At 44.0% G+C, this 24948-nt stretch overlaps 1 protein-coding gene across 1 annotated transcript in view; it reads left to right on the top strand.

Annotated features, from left to right (window-relative positions):
- lrrc4ca (leucine rich repeat containing 4C, genome duplicate a) overlaps positions 1–24948 on the top strand; it is a 243597-nt gene that overhangs the window by 127123 nt on the left and 91526 nt on the right. The window contains exons 9-10 of the mRNA XM_072698227.1: positions 13768–13841; positions 14278–14420. The gene's annotated coding sequence lies outside the window, so the exon portion shown is untranslated. The remainder of the gene's footprint in view (positions 1–13767; positions 13842–14277; positions 14421–24948) is intronic.

Below are 24948 nucleotides of genomic sequence, written 5' to 3' on the forward strand. Positions count from 1 at the left end.
ATTGATTCTTTGACACATAGTGATCGTGCAGCCTGCATGGCTGAATGCGCGACGTTTCATCTCTAAATACATCTGAGAGTACGGCTGGCTGAAACAGCAGCAGCTGTTCGCCTGCCCGCCGGCTGGCTGTGTATGCAGTGTGACTGTGGGGTGGGGTGGGGAGGGGGGCACAGCAGCGTCCGTTTGTACCACGGTCACAACTGTGGTCTGAACCCACATGACTGCAACATGTGATAAGCAGCCTTCGTGTGCTGCTGATGGACGGGAACGACGCAGAGACGCCAAGTCCGTGCTTCAGCAGATCGTCCTGCACAGGAAAGGCCACGAGCCACAGGCCATAGGCCATAGGCAGGGTCCGCGAAAGGGCAGGAACACGCCTCCTCTCAAGTCACCTGAATGGGGACATGTATGCATGAATCCTGAACTACTGACGTCTCTTGGCGCGGCCTCTTTGGGCCGGCCTGGCACCACCAGCCTGCTACTCATATGCACAAGCAGAAACACAGGGGCTCTCGAGGAGATTCTGTATCCAGCTAACGGCCCAAACGGGTAACTGAATGTTACTTTGTTTTTGCTTTGTCCCCCCTCACCGCGACCGAGCGGCCTTGTGCAGCTCCAGCGCAGCAACCCGCTCACAGTTGATAAATGCGTTATTGCTTCCCATGGAAAGATTTGAGGAATGTGTTGCTCAGCAGAGGCTGGGCAGCCGCCAGGAGTGCTGTTGGACGCTGTGTCGGCAGGAGTGTGTGGCAGCAGCTTTCAGGAGACCAGGACGTTGTTAGTCTTCAGCTGCGTGCGATAAAGATCTCCTTAATCCATTCTTCTCTAACTGTGCATAAAGCACAGGGGTTACTGTGACAGTATGATTATTTGTAACAATTCCCCCGTTTCTGCTTTAACAGATATTTAATTTTCTGTGCAAAGCCCCCGGCTCTGATGTGAAGGTAAAAGATAAGGCGATCTGTTTATATTCAATCCGGCTTCGCTGTCTCATACTGTCTCTCGCTGTCTCTCGCTGCCTTGTTTACTGAAACATGGTTTTTCTCCGCTTGATTTCTATCGCTATCTCATATCCTCCCATCGCAGCGATTTTAAGGCTTTCTGCTATGGGAGAGTGGTGTATATTCCTGAAAACCTTGGCACACAGATGTCTGTGTGTCGGATGAAAATGTATAAAAACACTTCAAACAATAATGGTGACAATAAATGAATGGTACTGTAAGTAGTACTGCTATCACATAACATCACTAGAACGTAGTTATGTATTTAGGAGAAACGTGACCAAAGCATGTATGTGAAATTCACACTACTGTAGGTTTGTACGTATGAGAATAAGACCATCATGTTCCCAAAGAATATTTGTGCACGTGAGAAGAATAGGTAATTTCCTGGGAGCAGGAGCAGTTTACAGAAGTTCACATCTTTTAGATATCACCCTCAACCTCGAAGGTGAAGATTAAATGGGGGTGGTGTTTTGCATTGAACGCTACATGGTACTGAAGGGGTTACCGAGCTATGAACGCTTTTTGGATAAAACTGGTTCAGCCTGGCATGGTTGTTTGTACTGGGATTGCCTGAAGCCCCCCCCCTCCCCCCCCACACACCACCATCCCCCAAAGTGTCTCTTTAACTTACATAGCACTGCTAAGCCGAATGGTGGAATCCGTCCGTGCACACGAGATGTAAGCTGACAGTAATGAAAGCATAACAGCATCGATTAGGCTAATGACTCAAGTACCTGATAGCGAGCATCGGCACACGTTATCCTGCGTGTCAAGGGGACAGACGCCCGTTTTTGCATAGCTGAGGGTGGGCGGTGTCCTGTATATGGCTGTCAAGCCAGCCTGCCTCCTTTAATTTAAATTCAGGTTAGTTTGCCATGAGCGTACTGGGAGCTGTTTAATTCCATGCCTGAAAGGTGTGCAGGAAGCCCTACAGCAGCACCAGGGGAAACGTCCCAGATCATTTTCATGAAAATTACAGAGGATCACAACTCCATCAGCTCCAGCAACCCTAAGAGTCGATTCACTAACCATAATCACGCAAACGCTCGGTCTCGTTTCATTATGCTTACTTTCCTTTATAAAGCACATCCACCACTCAAAGCCATAAACACACACATTGTCATAAATGTAATCTCAAAAATGTGGTGTGATGCTCCAAATTCCACACATAACATAACACTTACTGCTGACCCCTTCCTGTAGTTTGTTTATTTTTGTTGCTCCCATGTTTATTTCCGTCTCATCCCATCATCCAGGCAGCATGCAACTCCGACAGCAACACCATTTCTTGTGTGACACGTCAATTTTAAATGGATGCTGGATTTAAATGCCAGTCTGAATTCAATTTGGTGATCTTAATGTCTGCAGAGATTTAATCGAGTCCTATTTGAATGTGCTACTCTTGCACAGAATGAATTTTAAGAAAAAAGACAGCTTTTTCATAAAGTATTTCTTATTAATCTACTCTGACCTTCTTTGATCTAAAAATGGGTGCTAAGAATCTGAATATTCTAGTTTTAAAATGGGCCCCATCCAGTCAAAGCAGCCAAAGCAAGCTGATCTGGTAACAGTCTGCTGCGCAGTACAGAGAGAAGGTGATGCAACCCAGCAGGGAGCATCCAGTGGGTGGAGGTTGTGTGGTGTGTGGTGCACATACACATTCTGGACTCCATTTCCCATGTTCCACCATCTATTGGGAGAAGAGAAGAGGGACTGTTCACCAGAGGGCCTTCACAAGCCCAACAGCCTAGCTGTGCATTTGCAAACCTCTCACAACTTCACAGCAGTGCCAGCGACTCTTCTTGCATAAGGCCATGTGCCAGAAAGACTCTCTTGCACAATTAGCCAGGTTTTGCATGTATAAGGGACTGCGATTAAGGCCACTGGCATGCAGTCTCACCTTCTTGTGAGCTGCTCCATTTCACTTTCATTTTTAATGCTGTGTTTTGCCCCCCCCCCCCCCCCCCCCCCCCCCCATTCAGGTACGTGATTATACAGCTCCCGCTGCTCTTTCACAGAGACGTATCATACCGTTTCATATTTTAATTCCCTTCTTTTATTATGTTTGGAGGGTAGCCTAACCCAAGGAAAAGCTGTAGCATTCCCAGGGCACGTTTATCTTGTGTGTAAACAGGCTGCCGTTTGTGCAGGGATGCTCAGCTATTGACCAACGATAGCTTGCTGTCAGACAGGACTTTAACACAGCTAAATGTGTTGAAATCAGAAGGAGCAAAACATGCCTTGAGTTCTTTGGGTGCATTACATCATTAGTTATCCGTGTTTGGCTTGTGCAGAAAAAAATAGAACATATTAAAAAGCAGATCCCCCATATCTTTTATGTAAACAATTCACAATTTCTCCACGGCCTTGTTACTTGCTGTTCTCAATTTGCATAACTTACCTAAGAGGTGAACTCGTTAAGCGTAAACCTGGCTGGCCTTGTTTTACGCTAATTCCCATCATCCTAGTGCTGCCCCGTCCTGTGCTGCCTCTAAGTGCTGTATAACCTGCGCTATGTGCTCTAAACTCTGTTTACTCAGCATGGGCCGCAGCTGACTGTCGTTGTGTAACCAATGCATAATTAGGTCACATCCTTGAATCCTTTTCTCGGCAATCTGAGTACGGAAGAGTACTGTGAGCACTGGGACCCCCGTATATAAGGGGTACACTGCTCTCCCACACAAGCCATCACCAGCGAACAAGCTTTCAGAAGCTTCCAGATAGATGGGGAGGAAGCATCCAGGGTGGGCATAGTTAGTGAGGACCTACTAACATCACCAGAAACCAGTTATTAATGCCAGTAAACCAATGAAACCACACATACCCCAGGGTCCTGTCATGACGAATGTCTTTTGTATTCCTTCCTATCCCCCAAATCCCTAATAAACCCCCCGTTGCACCCTCCCCCATCCGCATGTCACAGGGTTTGCTTTGCCATGCTCACCAAAGCTTACACCTACGTCTGATGTGAGCCAAAGCGAAGCATTCTTCCTTCCAGAAATATTTTACGGATTCTCCTTCTATTGCCCATCAAGACATTAGCACATCTGAAATGGTGTTATTTTTATGGGCCCAAAAGAGTTCAGAAGTTCGGCATTGTTTAAGTTATAGGCGCAAAGATAAACTGTCCGTAGCTGCAAGTAATAATTTTGTTGCAGTGAAGCAGGGTCTATGTAGATGACACCTGGGAAACGGATTGGCAGTGGGGGATTGGAGGGTGGTGTTGGCGGCCATCTTTGGCAGGCGGTGCTGGCTGACAACTGAGATTTGTTCAAGCCAACAGCTTCCCTCAAGGCAGTACAAGGGGACTTGGAACCTGATGGGGAGAGGACTTATTGCCAGAGGGACAATGCGACCTCTGTCCTTTTCCGGGATATCGTGACAGAAGTCCAGGACGTATGAATGAGTTTGGGGGAGCCCAAATCATTACCACTTCATTGCTCCATCTAGCTATTGCTTGAGAGACCACGACATTCAGCGTGTGACCAAAATGGAGCTGAGGTGGCAGGACTAAGGAACAAGGGGAGCGCAGGATCTCGGCTGCGAGTCCGCTGTGTATTTAATGGCTTGTGCAGTGTGTCAGTTTTGGATTGAGAAAACACATGTGTCCAGATGTTGGAACAGGCAAGGTTATACATCGCTAATGGTTTGGGCTTCTAGATGTAGAGGCCATTGTGCCCGAAGATCGTTAATCCGGCTCTGCGGGCCATGGCAGAAGGGATGCCAAGCAAGGTTTTCACCACAATGGAGGGTCGGCTCCTAGTGAGTCAACATGGGCCATCATCGAGTTCTTGACATGTTCTCCCTGATGCTGGGTGAGAAAGTGGCTTCTGCAGGATGACATGCAAGCTGTTTCTGATCAGGGTGGGTATTTTTCAAGAAAAGGCTGATTTACTTCTGCCTCTCAGCTTTGGCGGGGGAGAAATGCCTTGCTGAGCAGTGTGTAATGCCAGGTATCTGTGCAGTTTGCAGAATGGGGGGGGGGAGTGCTCACCCTTTTGCTTTCGTGATACGACTGGGCTGATCAATTACTGGCATGCTACTTTCACTGAAGGTGTTATTTTAAAGCATTTTAAAGTGAATCCCACATTTTTTTCCCTGATCTAGGTTAACACTGATACTGCGACTACCCAAACATGCTTTGTTTCCGGCCATAATTGCATAACACTGCAAATGTAGGAAACAACCTTGGGCAGTGCCCATAAAAATAAAAGAAGTCTCGTATACCAGACATACACAGAACTTGTCTCTGTTTCTGCCAACTTATTTGGCTAAGCTGTCTGTGTTCCTGAAATGCCTGCCTACCAAGAAGTCTCAAAAACAGGAGCCTCAAAAAATGGATTGAAAACTAGTTGACACTTAACAGGCTAATGACACCTGATAAGTTATATGTTGTGGTCAGATGGACCAGTTCTGCTCATTCCCTTCCTTTCTTATCTATATATTTTTCCTCAGTTACTTTTCTATATTTAGGGTTCAATAAGACCGGCTATCTTAGGAAGGCAGGAAGAGTACAATTGGAGGTAGCACAACTCAGTCATGCCATAGGTTAGCTGAAAAATAGCCAGGTCTTCACAGCAATTCACACATCACAGCCTTCATTTGGCTTCTGCAGATAAAATTGAGTCATGTCATTTTGTACCAAAACACTGCGTTAACCAACTGTGCACTGGGATGATTTCCCACCCTGGTGTGACTTAACATTTAAGTCGAGCGTTTTTTTCGTAAATATATTCATGATAAATTGCTGCGATTCAAGCCTGCAGTGAAACTCAGATGTACCGTTTTGAGTTGGGTAGCGAGTGAGAGTGAATGGTGTGCAAATGGGAGATTCAGACAGGGTGTGCTTCACCATTCATACACCTAGTGACATGCACCATATCTAATCACTCAAGAGCGGCCTCACTGGTAGGCATTAACCCCATTTTGTCAGGCATGAAAGTATCCAGGTAACAAGCAGCACCTGAGTGGAAGACAGCCTGAAGCTAAGAGCATGACCTTTCCATTCCATTACTCGTGGTCAAAAGTGTCCTGGCCAGAACGATCAAGCCAGTACGGCCTTCCAGAATGCAAAACAGCGTGGTCACTTCATCTCAGAAGCCAAAAGCGAGAGGGTGAGAGCGACCAAGGAGTTTCACAACGAGCAGTCAAAAGAGGAGACCGCCACAAATGGATGTGCTTGTGCTGGGAAAGCCGCCTTGCAAAATGAGATTTTTTTTGCAGTTGATCATCTGGTTGATCCATGGCACATGTAGACGGTGGTTGGCAAAGGTGCTATCCATGTCCACCCGGACTTTGCTAATAGACATTGCCCTGACATTTGTCTTCTGTTACTTAGGATGAGTAATAGACTTGGTATTTTTTTCTGTAAAAGAATTTTTTGCTTTTATAGAACTTTCTGTCATTTTGCAATAGCATTCAATCGCATTACCTTTAATAAGACTATAATAGATGCAGTTGTCACAAAGCGCTATACAATGTAAGCCCGTGGTTCGCAGAAGGTTTTTTAATGGAAATATTTCTTCATCACTAGGCTGGGCTCCTTTAGAAGCTAGGGTGCTTTGTGTTCATTTTCTTGCCTGTGAAGCTCATTTCATATCATGCAGATATTGAAGGATTTAAAACAATTTTAAAATAGTTGGTAATACTAAAAGAAATTAAGCTTAGTAATAAATGTATGACTTTTTAATCCTCATCTGCAAAGAAAATTGAAAATCCAAGCCGAAAATTCCATCTAGAGTGTAAAAGACATTAGGGGATAATAGATTTTTGGAGGGATACATTATTTCCAGAGTAAAAGTGTTCAATGGAATAATCTGATATCCGAGAATAATGCCCTGTCTGCTGGTCCAGAAATACAATTAACCTTTTTCACACAGGGTCTAAACATGCCGTGTGGCTTTTCAGACATATTCCTCGTCTCAGTTCAGAGCACCTGGAAATTTCCCACGCTGAAACCAAGACACTGTTGGCGCCGCCGGTTCACAGGCTCATGGCCCGTTGTCTGCAAAATGGACCCAAAACAAAGTATGGGAAGGAGCGACGATTCCTGCAGCCGATAAGCCCTTTGACCAGAGTATACAGAGATAACTTAAATGTTCTAGAAAGCTAACCCCATCTTCATGTATCTGCCCGGCATTTTTAATCTGCTATCGAGCTGTAGGAATTTAGCCACAGATAAGCAGTGCATTATAGAGGAAGTTACATACATCAGTTTTGCATCAGAGTCTTAATCTCAAGATTTGAATTGACTGCTAAATGGGTTTTACTCCCAATAAAATGTTAATACTGTACACTGTCACTTCTGGCATACTTTCATAAACAATTGTTGATAATATAATCAAATTATTATAAGTGCAATGATATAATATAATAAAGAGTTCTCGGCTTAAACACTCTGTGACTGCTGAGTTCTCTTTTATTCTCCTAACACTATCCATGGTTTTAACACAGATATATACCGCATATATGTATATCATTAGAAGCATTGGTGACATCATAACAAAACAGCATGACATTGTTTCTATCTTTGTTCCCAAGTAGAATGTAAACATTAAGCCTGACATACATAACGCTTTGGCTGAAGGTTGTTCTGCAGTCCTTTCCACTAAAGGGTGGATTATTATAGGTGTAGCAAGTTTGGAAATGAGGCAAATGAAGAGAGCGACACTGCTGTACCAGCGTATTGGCTCATGACTAACACTTGAATAACCCAGCGCCTTATAACATATGTCAAATTATAAGTTGCTTAGGATACTATGGAAAACTGTTAACACCTGTTTTTTGATTAAGACCTCAACCATCATGTTTCTGTTTTTGGGGTCGTTTTGGTCCAGTGAATCATCTCTAATCCCCAGGTGGATTCTGTAAGGACAGTCAAACCAGCTACGTATCTAAAGTCCCAGCAAAAGATTATTTCTCTGTCTGTCTTGTTTCTCTAACTGATGGGAGGAGATTGCAGTTTACAGTAGAGGATGATGGGTTTTATTGGAATGAGGATAACGTTAGACCTTCTATTGTTGCCTCAAAGCTTCCAGGCTGGACATTTCAGCGCCTGCAGTATTACGGCACACGTTAAGTTACGGCATAGACGTCATCACTCCATGGGCTCACACAAGCGTTTCAAGGCAAGCTCTCTCAACCCAGCAGTGCACGGTGCCCAGATGCCCATCATACTCTGGCTTTGCTCACCGCTTCACCTGACCCCCGGCACGCCCATGTAGCAGAACATGAGTGGCCTGCTGGCAAGTTTGTTTGGTGTGTGTAGGCCTCAGCTGGCCATGCCCAAACACGCCCATCCGCAGAACGTCTCCCCCATCGAGTCAGCCGTCACTCTCCATTGCTGCCACTCACGGCCAGCTCTCATTGCCACAAGGGCCCTTTTATGGGTAATTGGAGTTTCCGAAAGGATTACGCCTCCTTGCAAATGCAAAGTGGTGCTAATTTTAGTAAATTTTATTCTCCTGCCCAACAGATGGCAAAGATGAAGGAAAATATAAATTATAGGTTCCTCTGCTGGAGTACTCATTGATTTTGTAATCAAAATAAAGAAAGTCTGATGGTATATTATTATTAAAGAAATGTCACATGGTGATTCACAGGTATGTTTCACAGGGGAAAAAAACAATTACTGTTATGGGAGAAATTATTCCCTGAGCTTTTGTAAGTACAACTTTTGAAATCTTATACCTCTTTACAAATATATTTTATGCCTTTACATAAGAGACTTCAAGGGAAAACATTTGTCTTACATGCACATGCTCAGTGAGGATTTCTTTGATACTAAATTAATAATAATAAAAAAAAACGTCTCATATATATGAAAAGGAGGTTTGCTTAAAGGCGGCAGATGATGGGCCTGATGGCATTTATGGATGCCTTGTCATGCACGCCGTCACCTTTTCGTCTGCCGGGGCCACACGACTTGCATCTCTCCGCACTGCAGGCAAAGACACCCCCTCCGGTCACCCTGGTGACAAAGGGCTGCTTCATCGCCTTTAAGCTGAAACCTTTGAGAGACCCCACCGCCTTTATTACCACTGGTCAAGATTAATAAAGGCGTCCTGGTGGTGTCTGCTCAGTGTCGCCCCTGGTCAGCGGCCTGACCGATGCTATTGAAGGAACAGCCAGTGCTGTTTTTGAGTCTACAAACAATAGAAATTGGATTATTGCACTTTCTGAGTGGATTGGTAAAGGATATCAAAAACCTTCATATCCACTTCAAGCACAGTGAACTGTCAATTTTTTTGGGGAAAAAGCCAGAGACCGAAAACATTTATATATAAGCATTTTTATTCTTCTATTTTGAGAAAGAGAGCATCCTCACTGCCGGTGAGATCATAATTACATAACTATCAATATTTAATCATTTTCATTATCTAACACCTGCCCCATATTTCAAGATGTTTCTATTTTCAGCATCTTCTTCCTGTATTTGTGAAAAATTGATCTCAGCTGCATTTGGAGCAAGTATGTTTGAGACCCAGAATATCTACTGAGAACATATGGGAGTCAGTGATGCTGTATAACACACAACTAAAATCCATGATATTGAGATATGACAATGGCAGAGTTGTAGGCTGGTAAGAGCTGCTTATGACAGCCTATACTTTTATTAAACTCTGACATGAAATTCCTCTTTCACTTTTAGGAGTGATCATCAAACTTGGCTTTACACCCTTCTTGGAGTGCAAGCTAATGAGTCACTTTATTGCTAGGGTTTAATAATGTGAAAATTTAAGATACACATGCGTGTATTTCTATTTACAAAAGCATAGTGTGCAGGCAGGAATGGCAGTGATCTATGAATTTCTTTGGTTTTAATGATCCCCCTGCATCGCTCCTTTCTGGGTTCAGCCTTAATAAATGAGCGTGAACAGGAGAGGGAGTGAGGGAGCGAAATATCCCCCTGTATCCAACACGATTTCACGTCAGTCACCATTATCCATCGATGGATGGAGGTTTCAGCTGTGGGACATGAGTGGATGAAAACTGCGGAACAACGTGGCCACTGGGACACCAAGTGGAGCATTTTTGGAATGGCGTCAGATTAGAAGGACTCTGTACGGGCTGTGTGTGGGCAGAAGCATCCATCCACCCCATCTCTCCCAGTCCTCCCAGTGCATCATGAACCTTTCTTGATGGAAGCACTGACTCTGAATAGGTACCATGTGCCAAAAGCGGCTCTTCACTAAGAACCCAGAGGTTTCGCCATTAACGCCCTCGGCGCAAAGCCAGTCCGTTTCACGGGAAATGTTTTTGTTTTCTTGCTCCGTTTGCGTGCTGTTCTTGCGCTTCTGTGTCAGTGTTTCATACAGGTGGTTTGTCATTTCTGTGCGTGTTTATCTGCCAGTAAACTGCACTTCCTGTTGTGCCAGCAATGATTGTATACAAAATGAATAGCATTTCCACATCGAACTGTGTAACTGAAGCTGGCCTTTTCACAGCATTTACGTTACGGCCAGCTGACAGGGGACGTGGGGGGTTGGGAGATGCTGTCTGCTCGGCGTCCCTAGAGGTGCTCTGTGATCCTTAAGCACTGGCCTCTTCCTCCCCGGATGGAGACCACTCTATTTTAGTTTGTTTACCGCTCCCAGCAGCCGTCACAGGCTTCCTTTCATCTGTGTTTTTTTTTTTTATTTCCATCCCACCACTCGGATCTATTTATGTTTGAATCGCACAGCGCCCTACCCCCCCCACCCAGCTCCCAAAGTTTCAGCGAACAGTTTAGAAAAAAAATTAAAAGAAGTCATATAAATAAAATCCCGAAATGGGCCACGGCATGGCTGCATGGTAAACAGCCACCACACCAGGCACGACTACTCCCCCAGATCCGCGCGAGAAACACGGCAGCGACAGGATGCTGACGGCCAATCCGAAGCCCCCGGCTGCAGACCGGGCCGACTAATGGCCGCCCATCTGCTGACACTGCGTGCAGGAGAGACGGAAGGCAGCAGTGGCGGGAGCTGATGAGAGGAATGTACCAAAAAGAGATGGATAGATATGATCCTGAGCCAGCCGGGAACAGTCATAACCCCGCTAGTCTAATGAAAGCTCTGGGTTGTTTTCCCCTTTCAGACGAGCACTTTAGCCAGTGCGGTAATGGAAAGAAGACTAGATAAGACGACAGATCAGCTCATGACCACAGGCAGTCCTGCCACCCTTAGGAGCTGCTTTGTGATGCTGAAAACAGGGCCCTGTGGCCTATAGGTTGGTCTTTTGCAGCTAAACCCACGGACGAAAGCATGGCAAATCAATGGGCACATTACTGTATAAAAAGCTATGTGGTTATTCTGCTTGGGTAACAGATTTGATGCTTATTGGCAGACCCTCGCGGCTTATGACTCAGAGGGACCTTCTCAGGTGGAGCAGGGATGTCAGTGGCTTAGCAAACGCAGTGAGGGCTGGAACATGTCAGGCTCTGAGGGGCAGTCCTCTTTCCTCTGGCGTGTTTCTGTCCAGTCACCTGTTGTGGCACGGAGCTGTCTTCACACGTTAGGGAAAGGGAAGCTGAGATGTCTTGATCAATTTGAGGAAAAAAAAAAAAACCTGACAGCGCCAAGTTTCTTTTCTCCCTCACGCTGAGCAGAAAGGAAGAAAGGCTGAATACATTTTCACATTTTTTTTTTCCCCTCTGATGCTTTCAAGTCGAGATGTTGATGCTAGTTGTGATGATAGCCGCTGCTGTCTGTGCTGGGAGTTTGATCTTCAGTAAACAGGCGGAGCAAGCACCTGTTGTGAATGGCATCTTTTCTCCAGGCGTATGGATACATCCTGCTGGCTCTTCTCCTTGAAATGCTATTTTATTAGCCTCAGTCCTAAGGTCAAGGGTCAACCGTTACATCTATTGTCAACCGTTGCTCCATCGATCTGTTCCAAATAGTCTCCAAGGGAAAACTGTAGATGTATGTCTAAGAGATAATGGATGGCAATAACTATGCTAGATGTGCAGGGAGGAAAATAGATCTTGTGTAATTTGGAGACTCAGGAAAACAGGAAGGAAGTCCGCACACTGCATTGCACCAAAAATGTAACGTAAGGACAATGTTTCTGGGCTCAATCGCGTTAAGCTGCACGATGTTTAGCTCTGCTCTGACTATGTGCACTTGGCCCTGATACTTCCTTGAAGCTAGATGGCCCATAAATATCACCTGATAAGCTAATTGGAAAACTGCAAAGCTGGGAAAAAGGTCTAATTAGTGATAGAGGATATAATCAAACTTATGGCTCTCCATACTTATACAATACTGATACAGGTGTGTTTCATTTTCCCTCAGAAAATGTTAGCGGAACTAAATTTTACCCTTTGAAATTAATTTGTTAAGTATTAATACATCAAATGTATCACTCTGTAATGGGACATGGGACAGAAGATGTAAATGGTTTTTCAGTGAATGTATATGTGGTTTGACCGAAAGCAGTTGGAACACTGCATTTACGTGGTGTAACTTCCTCTTAACTCCAGTGTTTGATGTTTATGCCCAATTTTTTTAGTACTCATGACTCTGTTTATCTGTTGTTGAATGTTGAACTTTTTTTTTCCTTTAAATCAGAGGATAAAAAAACCATAAAAGGAAAGACTGACTAATTGATGATCTATTTTTATCCTCAGTGACAACAACAACACAAACGAATAGTCCGTGCTGTTCTGTGATGAGTTTGATGCGGCATAAATGTTAGTGTGTCAAATTTGTATAGGCCTATATCATAAATTATTATTGTTGAAATTCTTCAGGCATTAAGTATCAATGGGGAGGAATCTGTCCTAGGGTGCAGTGGATGCCGAGCTGTCCTGGAGATATACAGTATTTGGAAGCAGAAAGGTCGCCCTCGTGAGAGTTGTTACAGTATATTGACCATAATGTATTATAAAAGCAAAGAAGAAAGAGTGCAGTGTTGCCTTTTTGTCTTATCTTTAATGAAATGCCCGAATCATGAAGAGATTTTTTTCATTAGCATCCTCTTGAGTTCCAGTTTCCTCCGAGTGGGAATTACCTGAGTCAACAGTTTCAGCGTGCAGAGATGAATCACTATTCACTCCAGCTACAAGGCGATCTGATGTCCCTCTGCTAAATAGGAGGCAAATTATACAGACAAAAGATTGCTTGTCTGTGTGAATGCGTAGCAGAGAAATATCTAAGCTTTTCTGTGTACAACCAGCAGTTTGAGGCTGTAAGTATTAACAATCAAAGTGCAATATGCATGAAAAACGCGCTACAGAGTCTCTATTTAAGGCGTCTGTGTATGTAGAATGGGGTCAGAATTTAGCCTACTTAAAGACATAATCTCCTGTCCATTTTTAAGTTTGTTAGCCATGCACTCAGTCCAGAACAGCAAACAGAAGGTCAGCTCATCCCTGCCAATATTCTGAGTTAATTTTTCCCCCTTTTCTAAATGTGGATTCAAGACCTCCTAATGAGATGGTGTTACCCTGAGTTGCCATCTGTTCCTTTCACTCCCTGGAAAAATGTGTTTGTTCTGTGAACATTTTCATTGCCGTTATTTAAGGCATATTCTGCAACAGGATAGTGGGGTTTTTTTTACATTTTTTTTCCCACAACAGGTTATCTATCTATCTATATTGCTCATAAGCATTTAATTTTAGTCACATGCCTATGTTAATTAACAAAATGTAATCAGTACCCTTTTATTTATAAATGACCTAAACTGGATAGTTATTTTTTTTTACTTTTTTGGTATGTAAAAGATATAGGGGCTGCTTTGAAAATGTGAAACTGAATCTGCAACCTGTGAAACATTGCAGGTGGCAGGTGTGAGGCGTATGCATGAGGTGGTTCAAAGGAACAGCAAATACCAGCAGCTTTACGGGAGAAATAGGTATGTCTGGGAGTTATATATATAAAGTATACAATACTTTATATAATATTCTATAAAAAGAGCATTAACAGTACCTTTGTTGTCAAACTCACACCTCTTGCTTGAAATGTCCTGATTGTGATATCGCTGTCATATTGCAGAGTTAGTATTATTTAACATGTGCCTTATTTCCATATATAAGACTGAGCTCTGCTATCTCTCATCTAAGGAGCTGGTGTTCAGCCAGCCAGCGATGCCCCAGCCGTCTCCACGACTCCTTTTGTTTTTTTGTGTTTCTTCAGTGTCCTGACACCAAAATGGCTGTATTCTGTTTTCAGTGTTTTTCCAAAACACCTAACTCCTTCTTCCCATCCTCATGTCATGCGGTTCTGTTCAGCGGCTTTGCCCTAAGAAAATTCTCACCCTAAACATAGGGCTTTCCTTGGTTCACATTCAGTGGCACGTTTAATGGCATCTGTGAGCACGGCGTCCCCTGTTTACCTCAGAGTGGCTTCACCAGGCGCCAGAGGGCCGGGCAGCTCTGTTTGATCGGGGTACACAAGGCACGACGTATTGCGGGGACCGACCAGACGTCAAAAGGTGGGAGGAGCGTATGGCGAGTGTGTGAACTGGGTGAGAGCTGCGGTGAGAGAGCTGGGAGCTGTGGGGCAGAGTGACGGAGTCTCCAAGGGGAGCAGGGCTAGAAGGCACATGGCCGTGCCCTCTGACCACCGGCGTGACCTGCATGCTTTAATGTCCGTAACTGGGATTACTGCCGGCTGATGCTGGGCAAATTACTAACTACCAAACGGTGTTCGGTTACTCATTAATTCATGATAAAACCAGCATACATTAAAGACTGGGCTCCTGCTGGTAGGTTGTTCAGTCTCTATTAACAGTATCTGGTATTTTCTGCACCACAGCAGAAGTTATTGAATACTGAGGTATTAAATACATGTTTACTACGTTTAATACAACAGCAGAAACAATATGGAAGACCAGATGGAATTTCTTGTACTTATAACGACTCCAAATTCCCGTCTTTGGTGTTGTTTTTCTGGACATTTTGGTCTCTATTGAAATGACTCGTGCTTGGCGCATTTCTCATTCTGCTCTCGCACAGCAGCATTTGCTCCCGTCTAAAAGCCATGCAAACATCCAAGCATGTGCCTCAGCATCACATTCCTGTCCGGGGGGCAGACCCGACAGGGCCTGTGCGTTCCAAGTGTCTCATTTTGGGTTTCTAGTGCAATTGGAGCGCTTCGGGGAAAGGCAGGACGGAGGCAGAACGAAAGCAGATAATGAAGGGAGAAAAACAACAGGCAGTGCCCTCAATTTCGCCGTTTTAATTGTCGTCGGAATCTCCATAAACACACAGGCCTCCTGACTCGGGAAGGTGATTGGTGTTGACTCAGGCTGTTTGCCTCGAAACAAGTCTGGCACTGTCGAAAAGCATGACAATCAAATTAGCTGTAATAGGATCTGACAGCGGACCGGACTCCTCCGGTAAGTCAATCAGCCAACGTGGCAGGGACGTCTTGGTGGATTACAAAGGCTGCGGCGGGAGGGGGGGATCTACAGACAGAACATGCCCCCCAGGCGATGAGGTGAGCTCACCCCAGGACACAGCTGTGGCCACGAGTTGCGGGCCAAGCCGGCACCGGACTGGGCGACGGGCAGAGTCAGGGTGGCCCTCACGGGAGTCGCGCCCGAGTGGCATCTCATTAGCCACAATCACACTCGGGTGAGGCTAATTAACAAGGACTATTTAAAGCCTGCTGTTTCCTGGAAGGAGGGAAACAAAGACAGGAGATGGGGGTGATAGACGTGTGTTTTTCTCTGCTCTGGTGGTCCCTTCCTGATTTAAATTCAGTCCAGGGGGCTATGACTAGTCATCACGTTTCTGACTCTCAGACACATGCCAGTTCTGACATCTAGAATCCCAGGTAAATGCTCAGTTTGTCCCCAGTTACCCCTTTCACTCTCTCACAACCCGTCATTTCAGTTCCTCTATGCGTGAGCCACGTTTTGGGGCCTGATGTCTCTTCCTGATCCACATAAATGCACCACCATGCTCACATCCATTGCGAGTCTGTGTGCACATCAACATGTGCTGTGTCGGCACACTAGGCCTGTGCGCATCTGTGTCCTGCGTGCATCTGTATCAGGCTGTCCCATTCGATTGGCTCCTATTTATCATACTGCCGCAAAAAAAACTTACTGCGAGTTGTACCTTCATCCTGGCAGCCAGCTGTGGAGCGACCCCGATGCTAACAGACCTCTGAATCTTAAAATTAATGAAACGCGTCTTGTAAGCAAAGCTCACTAGGTAAAGGCCTTTACGCAGCGAGGTATACAGAACAGGGAAGCATCAGCCAGCCTTCCAGAACGAGTCATGCCCAGGAATAATTACCCAATTGTGTGTATGGCACCCACAGCCACTGTAAAGAAGGTCCTTAAGTCAAGCTGAGCGCTGTTGGAGCAGACCTCCGTCCCCCTGCCAGGCCGCATCGCCAGTCATCCTCATCCATGTCCAGTTTTATCGATTTCCTCGCATTTCTGAAGATAAAGCTCCGGAAAGGTCGAAGTCGCCTAGAATTTAGATGTAAATATGGGCGTATCAAAACAAAGGGAAGTGCTGAAGAATGCCAGGAACTGAAACGTCCATAATGATTATGGTTAATATTCGTAATAGGAGAAGTCGTTTTCTTCTCACTGGATCATGGGTGGGAAGGCAGCTCATTTCAATAACGGAGTGCATCCCATTTAGAAGGTCGCAAAGCTGGAAGACCAGTGCTGAAGGGGTATAACAATTATGCGATGTCAGTCAGGCAGACATGCGTCAGACTTATGGAAGGATACCAAATCTTAGAGAACAGAAAGATGAGAGGCTGCTTTCCCCCACATTTGTAGGATTCAAATCATTTGGATACATCCAAATGATTTGAGATTTTAATTATGCATTCAGTAGATTGCAGTTAGATCAGTCTATAGATTTATCTATTTTTGTGAAGGTTGTCAGAATTGTTTCAGAGGATTTGCTAACGGGATATTTATTATATACAGTATATATACTATATTATATATATATATATATATATATATATATATATATATATATATATATATATAATCTAATCATTTCTGGATTGAACAGAATTGGTTGTTTTGCATCTATTTCTCAGTACAAATACAATATGACATGCACATCCTTTTTCTTCTATGTATTGCCTTGATGTATTTTGATGATATATAACTGTGTATAAATTCAAAAAATCAAAATTGTGATAACTGCTATAATAAACCCCAAATAATTCTGCACTCTATGAACTGTTCATGACATTTTTGGTGATTTTTGAAGTGGTTCTATACAGTAAGCAAAGTGTGCATTATTTAAACTTAATTTTTATTAGGAAAAGAACACCTTCTCCTCTATTGTCCTTTATTTTAAAAATGACAAAAAGGGCTATTTTTTAAATGTGCTTTCTACATGTTAGCAGTTTCTTCAAGGAGAAATATATCTTATCAAGCGTAGCGAACAGGTAATGTGGAAATATACAGGGGTTATGCCTCTGAGGGGAACGGACATGCCTTTAGAAAAGGCTTTTTTCGTGTTGCTCAGTCCCGCCTGCGTTTTGAGGCCTGTTGTGGTATTCGCTGTGTGTAGCCCTATAGATCAGTATTTCCCAATCAGGTACTCGGGGACCCACAGACAGTCCACGTTTTTGCTACCTCCCAGCTCCCAGTAGTAGTGGACTATCTAGTAGGGAGCTCGGAGGGAGGAAAAAGATGGACCGACCGTGGTTCCCCAGGAACGGATTGGGAAACTCTGCTGTGGATGAAGGTCAGCACGGCACTGAGGAACCCCGCGTCCTTCCGCTCCAAGTCCATGCTGAGACACACATCCTCAGTTCGTGCTTGGCCTCTGCACAGCCTCCATCTCCAAGGTTGTTTGCTCTCCCCTCATTTCTTTCCTATGGACAAAACGGATGCTTGTCTATTCAGATGCCATCAAACCCACCTTTGGGTGCTGACTGTGCAGTTTGAGGAAACCCAAATCCTGTCAGTTGATATTAATAGTATTAACAGTTCCCAGTCAGTAAATAGTTGGCACTTTTTGTGTGAAGAGTTTAATTAATAATTAATTTTTCATTTTGTCCTTGAGTGCCCCCCCCCCCCCCCCCCCAGTGCTAGAAGTGTCATGAACCAAACCAGTCACAACTAACTGCGCAGTGTGGCATGCCTGCGGGCACAGCGGAGAGTGTGTGAACGCTTGTTAGCATGTAGAAGGCGACGCGCTTCCTGGGAGGACTGAAAGCAGCGACGTCCACAAGACACACAGCCTCTTTACGCAATGGGCACTTTCTTCGACGGGAACCAGGAGCTTAAACCAGGGCCTTCCTCGTGGAGGAATGCGGCTCGCTGTCCTTTATCTGAAGCGGCTGGACCATCGAGATAACGGGATTAATCTCTGTATCACCCAGTGTACGTTCTCGACTGTTCCCTTTGTGTCACGGGTCAACCATGGGACTCAGTCAATTTTCAATTATGTGCGCGTCACAGGGACACACAATTACCCATATAAATGTTATAATTGCAGAAAGCATCATGTTGTGAGTGTGAGTTTTGCACTGATATTTACCAGAATGTGGGCTATTGATGAGTTTGGCTGAGATTAGAATAACTGGGCTTAAGGCACCAGGATCCATTTCCAATCGATATTGCCAAACGTTTAACAGGGGAGTTAGTTTGATTTATTGCAGTGAACCTAAAGTGTCGGCATCATGATTAACTGAAATGTCACTCCAGTTTTAAAATGTCAGCGAAAGCGCTCCCAAAAAAGGATGCCCCCACGCAAGGAAGTCTCTGCCATGTCGGCTGTGTGGCCCTCGATGTCGGGAGAGAAGAGGGGAGGGGCCAGACTTCTAGGCGAGCTGTTGGTTTCACAAGGGCCCCCGTGTTGAGAAGAGCAGAGAAATGCATCTGGAGCTCACCGCGGTGTTTCCACGCGCCGCCACCCGGGGCACAGAGAGCCGTGCCGAGGAGAGTGGAAGGAAGAGTCAGCCCAGGCCAGGCCAGCCGATGCTGAGATGCTCTCAGTATGAAGGAGAGGCCCCCGTGCGCCCAGCGACTGCCGGATAACGTACTCCATAAAACACATCGATCACGTTTTCCATCATTACGTTTGAGCAAGTGGTTTTGCACTATTTCAATCTTCTGCTATCAAGTATTAATATAATTTTTGTACTTGGGGTTGTATTAAAGCAGCCATATTTCCTTGGCTTGGCTGAGGCGCTATGCCCATTTGCTGTCCGGCCAGAGCCGAAAATGCAGCAAAGGCTGTAAATGATGCTAATTTAATTAGCATATTGCCACGTATAGCTGGCTCTAGTGCAAGACAGCAGCCAATATGGAGGGCAACAGCCACAGTGATTTAACCACCCTTGACAAGTGAGGAACCAGGGTACAGGAGGCAATTATCTCTGAGCTTTACGGTGAAAGGCTGGGACTGGGGCAGTGTTTTAAATCACCCCATGCGTGAAGCACTCTCTTCATACACGTTTCACCACTTGTTTATGCATAATCTCTTCTCTCCCTTGAATTGATGTTAGAGTCAGATCAGAGGCTATTTCCCCATACCTCTTTTTGACCTGGTTCTTTTAAAGTGAGAAATTACACCGAGCCGCAGAGGAGCAGAAAACCGCTGAGAATATTTTGCTCTTCGTTGACACGCCAGAGCAATTAACGAGGATGCAGTGCTGTACGTGTCCATCATATCATTTTTTTTTTCCCAGGGAGGTTTGATTTACTGCACAAAAATTCGCAGCCTTGGCCGGTGACCAGCCCAGTGCTTGACGAATGAGTACACATGGGCGACGGAATGTTGACAGCGTGCACAGAAAACAAACATTTTAAAAACACATTGGCATTATGTAATTTGGAGACTTGGGCAAAAGGAGATAGCATAATAAAACTATCCCTCGCTCTCAGCTGCATACTGCAGAATATGTCTGTGAGCAATTTGTCTTGATTTACAGCAAAACCGATTGCTTCATAACATGTTATTAGGTGGGTGAGTTATTGCGCTGTCTGTGTTGTCGCGGATGTCTGTCATAACTCTGCGCGGTAACCACCGGAGGCTGGGCCGGCGATCTCCGAGTATTGCTGGCTGTCAGATTGGGGTGGGGGCGTGCATCAGGGACTGGACAGCACATGCATAACTCATACACACACACACACATGCTGCCAGCCTCTGTTTCACTGTGCCCTATATGAATCTTTTCACCATCAAAGTGTGTGTGTGTGTGTGTGTCTGGGTCAGATACACTTTACATTGTGGGGACCAAGTGGGCACCGTTTTTTTTGATCCCCACAAGGAGAAATTCAATTTAATAAAAATCTGTAACTGAATTCAAAAAACTAAAAATGCCTATTGTCTTGTATTTTGTTTGGTTACTTGTGGTTAAGGTTAGGGCTGTGTAGGGGTTAAGGTCGCCATTGCTGGGATTAGAGTTTTTCCCATAGAAATGAATGGAGAGTCCCCACAGATATGAAAACAAATGTGTTACATGTGTCAGTATATATATACATGCACACAATTTGACATGTTTCAAAGTTTTAGTGCCGTTACCTGAAAAATTGTATTTATTTTGACATTAATGACAGTGAGGGCATAGTGTGGTGTGCGGTGAAATTAATATTCTTCAGTATTATTGAATTAATGAGCTGTGATTTTGATCTCATGTTAAATGCTAAGGTGCACGTGCAGTCTGAATGGATGTCTCCAGCCGGGTCAGGAAGGAATGTCTAATGAGCTGGATTACGTTAATTAAATGGAAGACGGCAAGGAGAGAGGGATCATATTGTCCTCTGCTTGTTCCCCCTTCTACTTACAATATAGAGAAAATGTGCACAACAGAGCAGGGGTCTTTGTTCTGCCATAATTGGTGTGAAAACAGTGAAACCAATACATAAATATCTGTGTGTGTGCATGTATGCGTGTGTGTGTGTGTTTGTGTGCGCGCGTGCGCATGTATATATACTGACAGGTGAAGTGAATAACATTGGTTGTCTCATTACAATGGCACCTGTCAAGGACGCTATTATATATTAGGCAAGTGAACAGTCAGTTCTTGAGGTTGATGTGCTGGAAGCAGGAAAAATGGGCAAGTGTAAGGATCTGAGTGCCTTTGATAAGGGTCAAATTGTGATGGCTAGATGCTTGGGTCAGAACATCTCCAAAACGGCAGGTCTTGTGGGGTGTTCCTGGTTTACAGTGGTCAGTAACTAGCGGAATTGGTCCAAGGAAGGTCAGCTGATGAACTGCCGATTGGGTCATAGGTGCCCAAGGCTCACTGGTGTGCGTGGGGAGTGAAGGCTATCTCGTCTTGTCTGATCCCACAGGAGAACTATTGTACCACAAATTGCTGAAAAAGTTAATACTGGCTATGATAGAAAGGTGTAAAAGCACACAGTGCATTACAGCTTGCTGCCTATGGGACTGGATAGCCACAGACCAGTCAGATTGCCCATGGTGACCCCTGTCCACCACTGAAAGCAACTACAATGGGCACATGACTGATTGGTGTATATATAACATTGATACTTATAAATTCATAATAAATGATAATGATAATCAGATAAATTCATCGACATTGAAAAAGCAGATCTTAATGTTAGATTCTTAGTGTTATAATATGCATAATTTATTTTCCAGCATTACCTAGTCCAAATTTTAGATCATTTGTTTTGTCATTCTGCAAAACAAAAGGTAAACTGTAATACAATGTACACAAATAATGAAGGCAGTAATAGTCACAGTGAGGTCTTATGTCAATTGGCGTACTTTATACGAGAAGAGTCACAGTTCAACGACCTGACAGCAAAAAAAATAATTAAATCTTGTAGTCATGTCGCGGATGTTGTGCAGCTTTTTCCTGAGGGAAGACGGGCTATATGCACAAACAGACCGTTACTATTTCTAACATAACTTACAGTATGTATAGCTGAGCAATGTGAGATTAAATTCCATGCTCACTAGGCCTTCAGAATCAGAATCATCTATTTCTCGCCAAATAATTTTGCATACAGGGAATTTACTTTGGGTTTCATGCAAAACAATCAAGGACAATCAAGAGAATATGGGAAATAAATTATGTAAATGAAAATAAAATGTTCTTAGTGCAGATAATGGTGTAATGTAGCAGCATGTTTTGTTAGATGGGCTGAGGTGTGGGGAGATACAGTGATGATTATTTGGATGATTCTGATTATGATGATTAGAAGTTTCCTCGACTTTTACGTCTCCTACAGCCTCCTTTTCCAGACCAGCGACACATTGAGCCAGCAGCGTATCCATGGAAGCAGAGGAAACAAGGCAGGGGACACCCTGAATGTGAGGCCAAGCACACGCTCACACATTATAGGCAATTCACCCAAATGCGTGTTTTGGGGATACAGGTGGAAATTGGTGCAAGCATACTGACAATGTGCAAACTTCACACGTTTAGAGCCAGGGATAGGAAGGAGGCCCCCAGCGTAGTGCTACCCGCCATGCCACTAATACCACTGATATATGTATATGAATCTAGGCAGTGACTCAGTAACCAAGAGAGAACTGAATAACAATACATGTTTATTTCCACCTCCAAAAAGCTAAAATACTTATTTAGAATAATTAGGACCAAGTGACTGGGGAGATCCTAATCTGCTTCTAGATAATCGTCTTATTGAATGAACGGTGATTACAAATGAAAAATAGATTTAAGATAAAGGGGAGCAGAAAAGTTAATGGGATGATAAACAGGTTTGAAAGTTGAAAAGAGCATTTAGCTTGTAGGAAGTGAAGGAGAAAACGAGTGGCTGGTTAGCAGAGGACAGCATGGGAAAGGGCGGAGGAAGGGCTGACGACCAGAGAGGAAACAGGAAGATAATGGAAGCGGCAGGCGGTGGGGGGCCAGTTCGCTACTGAGGGAAACTGATGAAATATAGATTACAGGAGCCTGTCTGCAAATAAATAAGTATGTGGTATGTTAAGAAGAATTTGTAAAAGCAACAAGAATTAAACCAATTCGAAATGCAGGTCTGGAAAGGAAACAGTGACGTCTGGGACACCAGCGAGTCACCAGAGGCAAGGAAACCTACGACGAGCATCTTTTTTGACAAGTTCGCTGCACAGAAGATGTAGCAGCCGCGCAGAAATATTAATAACCATGAGTGATTTAGTAGGTCAGACGAGAGGCAATGCTGCACATAATGTAAATACTCATTTCTGTTTTTGAAGTGTAAAAGGAAAAAGTATCTCTGTTGAATTTCAGTTCCGCTTCACAGATCTGTTCATGCTGTGGTTTAAGTAAAGTTATCTGTGGGTATAGGAAGACTCTGGGTTTCCTAGTGAAATCCCCGGACAAGATTAAGCATGGTCTCAGCTTACAGGAATGACTGATATTTAATGGAGCAGGTTTATTCCAGGTGTGAGGTATATTTAGCAGGCCACTGGTCTAAATGTCGTAGGCTTTATGGAATCCAAAAGGAAGTATTAATAACACATGAAGCACATCTTTGGCTTTATTATTAAAAAAGAAACCAGACTCACAAAATTCATTAGGCAGACAGATCACAGAGTCTCTCTCTGCGAGTTAAAAGACGGACCCTTAATTTTTGTTAAATTCTTGTTTGCACGCTGCTTGTTTACATTGCTTTCCCATTACGCCTTGACTCCTCTGCACTTTCTAGATTTGTTCTGGTTTTGTGTCAGCTGGGATGATATAGCTGTAACGCTGTACATCTAATCCACAGGGGAGTGCTCAATGCTGAGTGGGCGGAATAGAAGTGTTGGATGAAGTGTTTGATGGTTAGCAAGATGAGGTGTAGCCGTAATCACGTAGCAAAGGAGAAGGGCATTATGCATGAGTTATATTAGCGGTTAGCTTGTTGCTACTCAATTCTTTTCATGCTAATAGCCAGAGGTTGCTAGCAGTATCTTGCTAACCTTACCTCTGACCCTATCAACAGCATCTTGGTTCACACAAACTGGCTGATGCGTGCCATATTCAATGCCCCAAAGACACAAAAGAAGGTGACTGTATGATCTATTCCTTTAGATATACAGCATGTGCACATATTCTTGTACATGCTATATTGATTGTCCCTTAATGCACTTCCCGTGCTTTAAAACGTGCCCAACCTCCCAAATCAGTTTTAGTCCTTAATAATTATGCATCTGCCAATAGTGTGACTCAGCAGGTGACGAAAAATGTCAAGGAGCTTGGTCTGGGTGATTTTTATGGCGTCTGCATGCCAAGTGATAACTAGCCCTGCACATAAAAAGTGCTTTACTGGTAAAATGCTGAACGTAATACTACTGGTTAAAGGGTGAACTTGGTGGATCTGAAAAAAGATGAGGGTGTTTTGGCTATGTTGTGAAAAGAGACTCGTGTCTTCATGTGCTGGCTTCTTTCCCTCCTTTATTTTTCAGATTGTATTTTGCGTTTTTGCTTCTCTTTGTTTTGTTTATTTCAAGGGGCCATGACCCCATTTTTGAATTGAAGTTGGGTTTTGAAAGACATTTGGTTTTAGTTAAACCCTGCTGTCCTGCCACATGGCAGATTTCTGCCTCAGAAGGTGCCACAGCATATCTGCTGTATTTTCCATCTCTGTCTCATGTCGATGAACTGCACAGTTCTTATTTGCTGTTAAACATGTCATCCTACTCAGAGTGAGAAAGGTCTTCTGCACAAAATGAAACATGACCACGGACCACTCCAGCCTGCTCCTGTTGTCATTCATCATCTCACATCAGGAATATTTATGAAGAAAGGTTTAGTTTATTCGTCTTTTTGTTACTGTTGAGCAGTTTCAGCCTTTTAAGGCTGCGGTATAGCATTAAGAAGTAATTCTGATCCACATATACACACACATATATATATATATATATATATAACCACGGAGAGCGTTGGCCACGGCAGACAGTCCACTCCCCTCTTAACACCGTTCAGAAACATCATTCATTTATTGCGCTCCACATAATCTGGTGTCTGCACGGATTTCCCCTTAGCAGCACAAATGCAATATATTGGATTGGCGTTGCACAGTCAACCACTTCAGAAGTTTAATGAAATATACTACA

Source organism: Paramormyrops kingsleyae, chromosome 13, assembly GCF_048594095.1.
Source record: "Paramormyrops kingsleyae isolate MSU_618 chromosome 13, PKINGS_0.4, whole genome shotgun sequence".
In the NCBI taxonomy this organism is placed as follows: Eukaryota; Metazoa; Chordata; class Actinopteri; order Osteoglossiformes; family Mormyridae; genus Paramormyrops; species Paramormyrops kingsleyae.